Here is an 8,956-nt window from a genome sequence, read left to right as displayed (position 1 = left end):
TTCACCAAACCCCGCCCCTTTACACAAACCCTTCCCTCATTCCTTTACCCTTTTGGGGTGAGGTGGAGAAGACCCCCCCTGCCGACTGTCCTGAATCCGGGTCACACGAGGCGATGGCAGAACTTTCTGGAAGGTTGTTTTTATTTGACCTGCGCATATTTTTAGGAGGTGGCATTGCACTTTCCCACAATCCCCCTCGGCCCTGCTTGACCGACATGGTTTGCCATGACATCAAGGAGGGTATGTGGATCTTCCAATTGCCGGCCCTGACCCCGGGTTGCTGGTCTTTGCTGAGACCGTGCTGTTTGATAGCACTGTTGGTGACGCCTTCCATCACTTTCCTGATGATAGACAGTTGACTGATGGGGCGGTAATTGGCCGATTTGGGTTTCTCCTGCCTTTTATTTACAGGGCATACCTGAGCAATTTTCCACACTGTCGGGTAGATGCCAGTGTTGTAACTGTACTGGAACAGCTTGGATAGGCGAGTGGCAAGTTATGGAGCACAGGCCTACAATACTGTTGCTGGAATGATGTCAGGGCCCATAGCCTTTGCTGTATCCAGTGCAGGCTTGGTGGATTGGCCATGCTAAATTGCCGATAGTGGTCTGGGGTGTCGGGGGGGAATCCTCTGAGGGTCAGTGTGGACTTGTTGGGCCGAAGGGCCTGTTTCCACACTGTAGGGATTCTATGAATTCTGTGAATTCAATGAATTTCTTGGATGTCAAGTAGAGTGAATTGAATGGATTTGAAGACTGGTATCTGTAATGCTGGGGATCGCTGGAGGAGTCTGAGATGGATCATCTACTTGGCACTTCTGGCTGAAGATTGCTGCAAAGGTTTTGGCTTTATCTTTTGCACTGATGTGCTGGGCTCTTCCATCATTGAGGTTGGGGATGTTTGTGGAGCCTCCTCTTACAGTGAGTTCTTTAATTGTCCACCACCATTCATGATGTGGCAGGACTGTAGAGCTGACATCTGATCTGTTGATTGTGGCATCACTTAGAACATAGAACATAGAACATAGAACAGTACAGCACAGTACAGGCCCTTCGGCCCACGATGTTGTGCCAAACTTTTACCCTAAACCTAAGGTCTATCTCACCTCAACCCCTACCTTATACTATCATCCATATGCCTATCTAATAGCCGCTAAATTCCCTAATGAGGCCGACTCCACTACCCTCTCCGGCAATGCATTCCATGCCTCTACCACTCTCTGAGTAAAGAACCGACCTCTGACATCTCCCCTATATCTACCTTCACTCACTTTAAAACTATGCCCCTCATAATAGCTACCTCCACCCGAGGAAAAAGTCTTTAGCTGTCCACTCTATCTATCCCTCTGATCATTTTGTACACCTCTATCAAGTCACCTCTCATCCTTCGTCGTTCTAAAGAGAAAAGCCCTAGCTCTCTCAACCTTTCCTCGTAAGACCTTCCCTCCATTCCAGGCAACATCTTGGTAAATCTCCTCTGCACCTTTTCCAACACTTCTACATCTTTCCTGTAATGAGGTGACCAGAACTGGACACAATACTCCAGATGTGGCCGAACCAGAGTTTTGTATAGCTGGAGCATAACTTCATGGCTCTTGAACTCAATCCTTCTATTAATGAAAGCTAACACACGATACGCCTTCTTAACAACTCTACCCACCTGGGTGGCAGCTTTCAGGGAACTGTGAACATGAACCCTATGATCCCGCTGCTCCTCCACACTGCCAAGAATCTTTCCGTTAACCCTGTATTCTGCTTTCAAGTTTGTCCTTCCAAAATGAATCACCTCACACTTTTCAGGGTTAAACTTTTCAGCCCAGCTCTGCATCCTATCAATGTCCCTTTGTAACCTAGAACAGCCCTCTGCACTATCCACATCTTGACCCACCTTCGTATTGTCCACGAACTTACCATTCCACCCTTCCACTCCTACATCCAAATCATTTACAAAAAGCACAAATAGAAGAGGACCCAGAACAGATCCTTGTGGTATACCACTCATAACTGAGCACCATGTTGAATATTTTACGTCCACCTCCATCCTTTGTCTTCTCAGGGTCAGCCAATTCTGAATCCAATCAACCACATTTCCCCCTATCCCATGCCTCCTTAATTTCTGCATGAGCCTACCTTGGGGAACCTTATCAAATGCTTTACTTAAATCTATGTATACCACATCCACTGCTCTATCTTCATCCACGTGTTTGGTCGCCTCTTCAAAGAATTCAATAAGGTTTGTGAGGCATGACCTACCCCTCACAAATCCATGCTGACTATCACGAATCAAACTGTTCCTTTCCAATTGATCATAAAAAGCTCTGTCTATCAGTTGCTGTTAAACTGTTTGGCAATGAAAATAGAGCTGTTGGTGGCTTCACCAGGTTGAGACTTCATCTTCAGGTATGCCTTGTGCTGCCCTTGGATGCCCTCCTGCACTGTCCATTGAATCAGGGTTGACGGTAATGTTTCACGAGGGGATATGTCACTCAATCAAGAGCTAGACGCCAGACCTTTGGACAGTGTTTGACCTTTGTCATTTCTTCCTGTCGACAATTAATAGCTTGGCCCTGAGATTTTATGCACTGTTTGACCTTTGCTTATTCTTTGAATTGGTAATTAAGAACCAAGCCAGAGGCTTCTAGGAAAGTGTTTGATCTTTGCCAATTCTTCCTATTGGTCTTTAAGTGCTAGGCCACAGGCTGTTGGTCCTTGCCAATTCTTCCTATTGATAAGTAACAACTAGAAGACAGACTTTTGGGCACAGTTTGACCTTTCCCCATTCTTTTGAGTGGTAATTAAGAGCTAGGCCCGAGGATTTTTGGCCATTTTCTTGTAGTGGGTGATAACGTGGTACCTGTTGACCACGGCTGGGAGGCCTCGGGGGCTGCCCATTGTTCTTCTCCTCGCCAGAGCCCAGTGAGGACAGGACGTGGCCCAGGTTGGCAAACAGGCCCTGGAGGTCAGTGATGACAAGCTGCAGCTGCTGTTGGAGGTGATACAAGTTCTCATTCAGCGACAGCTACTCAACCAGGATGCGGCCCAGGAGGGCAGCCAAGAGGCGGAAGGTGGAATGGTGCCAGCACAGGTGGCAGCAGGCTCCCCAGTCATCCAACTCGTCGTCAAGGGTGGGCAGCACGGGCAGGTGCAGGTAAGTGTCTGCGAGCCCTGGACGGTCATCTTTGAAACCCTGCAGCTCCGTCTGTGGGAAGGGAAAGAGGAAGGTTGTCAACAGCTGAGAAGGCTGGAGTCAATCGTGAAAATGGGGCCACTGAGAGGCCTCAGTCCCACACACTCCGATTGGTTAAGCAGGCTCAAAATGGAGGCTGAGCCTAAATTTCCCTGCACTGAGTGGCTCGAACTGTCCTGCACTGGGTATCAGATTGGCTCACTCAGGACGAGGCCTGTAATGCAGCCTGGCCCCTACATTTCCCAGCATTGAATTCACCACTGGAGAGTGAAATTGGCTAATTGGTTAACATAGCTGTTGGCCTGTGATGCAGCCTGGGCCTATATTTCTCTGCATTGTGGTGAGGCGGGGTTGTGGGAGAGGAAGTGTTCTCCACCGGGTGTGAAATTGGCTCATTGGCTAAATCACCACTAGGCCTGAGATGCAACCTGTCCCTGCAAAGTGGCCGAGCTGGTGTGGCAGGGGTTGTGGCTCATTCAGTCCAACATCAGAAGTGATTTGGGAGTGACAACTCGTTTGTCTGTCCAGCTGCTCTTCTCTCTCTTTGGGCTCCATCTCCACCTATCATTTACTCCTTAACCCCTCCCCCGCCATGCTATCTTCTGCATATAAACCGACATTTTCCTGGGTACTGTCAGTTCTGAGGAAGGGTCACTTGTTCCGAAACATTAACACTGATGTCTCTCCACAGACGTTGCCAGACCTGCTGAGCTTTTCCAGCAATTTCTGTTTTTGTTTCTGATTTACAGCATCCGCAGTTCTTTTGGTTTTTATTGGGAGTGAGATTGTCTCACTCAGCACTAGGCCTGAGATGCAGCCTGGACTGATAGTTCTCCGTGCTGTGTATCTTGAGGAGGGGGCAATTGTTGCTCAATCAATCCAAAATCAGGAGTGAGATTGGCTAACTCAGCACTAAGCACTAGATTCTATATATCCTTGCTGTGTGGGATTCAACTAACCATAGATCAGTTATAAGCACTAGGCCCAGGATTTGGATCCATGGCCTAAATTTCTCTGCGCTGTGGTTCTCAATTTATTCCACATCACCAAGCATGAGATCAGTGTAGCAATAGGGCTGAGATTGGAGCCTTGGACTCTCCTGCTCTGAGTGTACACATATCCAGCTGTGAGTCTGAGGGTTCTTACTTACACATCATTCCATAAGATGAACTAGCATTAGGCCCAGGATGAAGCCTGGACTGATATTTCCCTGCTCTGTGGGTCTTGGTCAGTCACCAAAGGTGAAGACAGGAATCTTGTAAATTAAGCATACTGGTCCGAGTCACCTGGTATACTTCAAAACAGAGGACCAGTAGATTAATTTCCAAGGGTTACTGTTTTTTATGCCCTCTGGATAGGGAAGATATTAGCAATCTTGGCAGCACTAGGCCAAGATAGAACCTGGAACTTTCCTGTTGTGTACATTTGTGCCTGTGGGGGCTCTCAGTCCCACAGCTGGTGTAGGATGAGCAAATACTAGGCCTGAGATGGAGCCTGCACCTAAATATCCTTGCCTGTGTCTCCAAAAGTCCCACAATGGGTGGAATTGTTATATTCAGTGCTAGGTTGGAAATGGAGCCTGAGGCCTACGTTTCCCTGCATGGGGCTCAAATATTCACATTTAGTGGAATTAATTATTCATTTTGAACCTTGAGTTGCAGCCTGAGGCCTACTTTAAAAAAAATACATTTAACCATTTTCAATTAGCGCTGACTATAAATATAAATCAGACTATTTTACTTGAATTTATTGTGGGAAAATGTGAGGTTATACAACTTAGCAGGAAGAATAGAGAAGCTGAATATTATTTCAATGGAGAAAGACTGCAGGAAGCTACAAAACAGAGGGATTTGGAAGTTCTTGTGTATAAATCATAAAAATGTAGCATAGGAATTCAGGAGATATTTGGGAGGGGAAATGGAATGCTGGCCTTTACTCTAAAAGGAATGGAGAATAAAATCAGGGAGCTCATGTTAAAATGACACAAGGCACCAGTCAGACCACAGCAGGAAAACTGAACAGCTATGGTACGCTTACCTGAAGAAAGATAGACTGGCATTGGAGCAGTTACCAAACTTATCCCTGGTACAGAGGGACTGTCTCATGTCTCATGTGTGTAGGTTGGGACTGTACTCCTATGAGTTTTGAAAAATGAGAGGCAACTTTATAACAATGGACAGACCATTGAGGAGTGAAGGAGGGAAATGAAGAATGAAAATTCGCTTTAAGGATAGATAATTGTCTGGAAAGCATGACGGAATTATCGCTAGAGCAAGAGAGAGAGACTGGGAAACAGAGGTAGAGAGAAGGATGTGCAGAATATGGAAAGAGGAAAAGGTAGCAAGGCACTGAGAGGGTAGGACAGACCATGAGACAGGAAGAGAGAGAAAGACAGTTATTGAGAGAGAAAAAGAGTGAGAGACAGAAATAGTGAGAGAGAGAGTAGAAACACTTAGTGATTGAGAGACAGATAGTGTAAGTTATAGAGAGAGAGTCAGGGAGAGAAAGAGAGACAGACATAGAAGGGGAGAGAGATCACAGACCTGTGTGTGTTACTGCTGCCTGTTTGTTTTGTTTTCAACTGCTGACCATCCGTGTGTGGGTGTGATCATGATGAGCTGGGTCAAAATCCTGGAACTCCGCTTTCCCCCTCCTTCCCAAAAGGAATTGTGCATCAACTCACAGCATGTGGACTGCAGCAATTCAAGAAGGCAGCTGAACCCACCTTCTCAAGGGCAACTAGAAACGGGTAATGTATTTTCGCTGAGCCCATGATGCCTAAGTCCCATGAGAGAAAAAAGAAAAATTGAGGCTAAGAGGTATCAGATTTAAAAGAGCGATGAGGAAGAATTATTCCCTCAAGTGGTTATGAAACGATGGAATCCATTCCCCCAGAGTGCGGTGGATGACAGGAAATTGAATAAATTGGAGGAGGACAGAGACAGACTTTTAGTTAGTAACTGATTGAAGAGTTGTAAGGAACGGGCAGGAAAGTGGAGTTGACTCCGAGATGAGATCAGCCGTGGTTATATTAAACGGTGAAGCAGGCTTGGGTGTGTTGAATTGCCCAGTTCTGCTGCTTAATCTTACGTTCCTGTGCTGTTACATAGGTGAGATTTCTTCAGCAATAGCATTAGAGAGTGCCATGAGGAAGAGAGAGAGAGAGAGATGGAGATCTGTTCCCAGTTGCACAAAGATTAATCCTGGTCTGCCCAATTCCTGGGGCAGCTGAGAGCTGCTTGGACAAACTGTGTGTTATGAGCAGTAGTCTGTTTTAGCGACAGACCTGGGCATATATGTGTTCAAAAAGACACCATGAATTCTCTCTGTGTGTATACATGAGCACATGCAACAGACATAAAGTACAAAAATGATCGTCTTCATTTGATTAAAACATGTCACTCAATACTGCCTCCTAATGGTGAGGCTGTTGACTTCAGGTTAATGTCTCATCCAAAAGAAACATTTATTTCCAAACCTTGGTATCTTTTAGCTTTAAATGAGACTGCTCCTGAAGTCATTGATGTGGATCATTGAACACCGAGGGTGCAAATTGCAAAACCCCTGTTGTACAGGGAAAGATTTGTTTATTTTGTGGAGAGTCTAGGAGACCAATCAGTGAAAATACTTCAACTTGCATGAGGAGGGAGGGCGAATTACGTCAGTATTAGGCAGGAGCTAGGGAGCATTAATTGAGAGGAGCTATTATTGGGAAAGTCCACATTTGATATGTGAGAGTAGTTTAAAGACCTGTTCATCAGAGTACAGGACCAGCATGTTACAGCAAGGAGGAAGGACAAGGCTGGCAAGGTAAGGGACCCTTGGTGAATGAGGGAGGTTGTGAATTTACTCAAATTCACAATAGGGGCGCCACGTTGGCTCAGTGGTTAACACTGTTGCCTCACAGCACCAAGTTCCTGGGTTCAATTCCACGCTTAGGCGACTGTCTGTGTGGGTTCCCTCCAGGTGCTCTGGTTTCCTCCCACAGTCCAAAGATGCGCAGGCTAGGTGGATTGGCCATGCTAAATTGCCCATAGTGTTCAGGGGTGTGTAGATTTGGTGGGTTTATAGGGGGGTGGGATCTGGGTGGGATGCTTTGAGAGTCAGTATGGACTTGTTGGACCTGTTCCCACACTGTAGGGATTCTATGAAAAGGCAAAAAGAAGCATATGTAAGGTTTAGGAAGCTAAAATCAGACGGGGGCTGCGAGGAATATGAAGAAAGCAGGGAATTAGGCTAGCAAGATGGGGCCACGAATGCACAAGTAGGGTTAAAGATATTCTCAAGGCATTCTATACAAACATTAAAAACAAGAGGATAACTATGGAGAAGGTAGGATCACTTGAGGATAAAGGAGGGAACTTTTGCTTGGAGGCAGAGGATGTTGGTGACATCCTAAGTGAGCATTATTCACTGGTATTCACCCAGGAGAGGATATGGAGGATAGTGAGATTAGTGTGGAGCATGCTAGGGCATTTTGAGATAAAGAAAGACTCGGTGTTGGGTCTCTTGAAAAGTGGACCAGGGTGTCCCGGAGGGAACATTCCCTGTGAAAGGCAGACAAGGGAGAGGAGGGGAATATAAGTCTTGTGGTGGCATCTCGCTGGAGGTGGCAGAACTGACAGCTGGCAATCTTATGAATGTGGATACTGGTGGGATGGTAAGTAAGGACAAAGGGAACCCTATCACTATTGCGGTAGGGAAGAGAGGGACTGAGGGCAGAAGTGCGGGAGAGGGGTCGGACCCGGTTGATAGCTGTGTCAACAACGGTGCTGGGGAATCCTCGGTAAAGAAAGAAAGTGGACATTTAGGAGGCTCCTTTGTCAAAGGTGTCCTATCACAACATATGCGACGGAGATGGAGGAACTGGGAGAATGGAATGGAGTCTTTGCAGGAAGCAGGTTGTGAGGAAGTATAGTCCAGATAGCTGTGGGAGTCATTGGGTTTATAGTGGATATTAGTGGCCAGTTACCCCCAGAAATGGAAACAGGGATGTTGAGGAAGGGAGGGGAGGACTCAGAAATTGACTAGGTTAAAGTGAGGAGGGGTGGAAATTGGAAGCAAAATCGATGAACTGTTCCAACTCTGAATGAAAAAGGGAAGCAGCACCAATGATGCCATCAATATACCAGAAAAAGACTTGAGAGTGGGGGCCAGAATAGGACTGGAACAAGGAGTGTTCCACGTACCCCACAAAGAGACACGTAAAAGTAGGATTGCAGGTGCAATTAAAAAGGCAAATGGAATTTTGTTTGCCATTGCTAGAGGGATGGAGTTTAAAAACAGGGAGGCTATGCTGCAGCTGTATAGAGTCCTGGTGAGGCCACACCTGGAGTACTGTGTGCAGTTTTGGTCTCCTTACTTGAGAAGAGATATACTAGCACTGGAGGGGGTGCAGAGGAGATTCACTCGGTTGATTCCAGAGTTGAGAGGGTTGGATTATAAGGAGAGAATGAGTAGACTGGGATTATACTCATTGGAATTCAGAAAAATGAGGGGAGATCTTATAGAAACATATAAGATTATGAAGGGAATAGATAAGGTGGAGGCAGGGAGGTTGTTTACGCTAGCAGGTGAAACTAGGACTAGAGGGCATCGCCCCAAAATAAAGGGAAGCAGATGTAGGACTGAGGTCAGGAGGAAATTCTTCACTCAAAGGGTTGTGAATCTGTAGAGTTCCCAGCCCAGTGAAGCGGTTGAAGCTACCTCGCTGAATGTTTTTAAGGCAAGGCTAGATAAATTTTTGAACAGTAAAGGAATTAAGGGTTAT

The sequence above is a fragment of the Rhincodon typus genome, chromosome 49, assembly GCF_021869965.1.
Source record: "Rhincodon typus isolate 14 chromosome 49, sRhiTyp1.1, whole genome shotgun sequence".
Classification (NCBI taxonomy): domain Eukaryota; kingdom Metazoa; phylum Chordata; class Chondrichthyes; order Orectolobiformes; family Rhincodontidae; genus Rhincodon; species Rhincodon typus.
The sequence above is the reverse complement of the archived record's forward strand: the minus strand, read 5'-3'. Positions refer to the sequence as shown.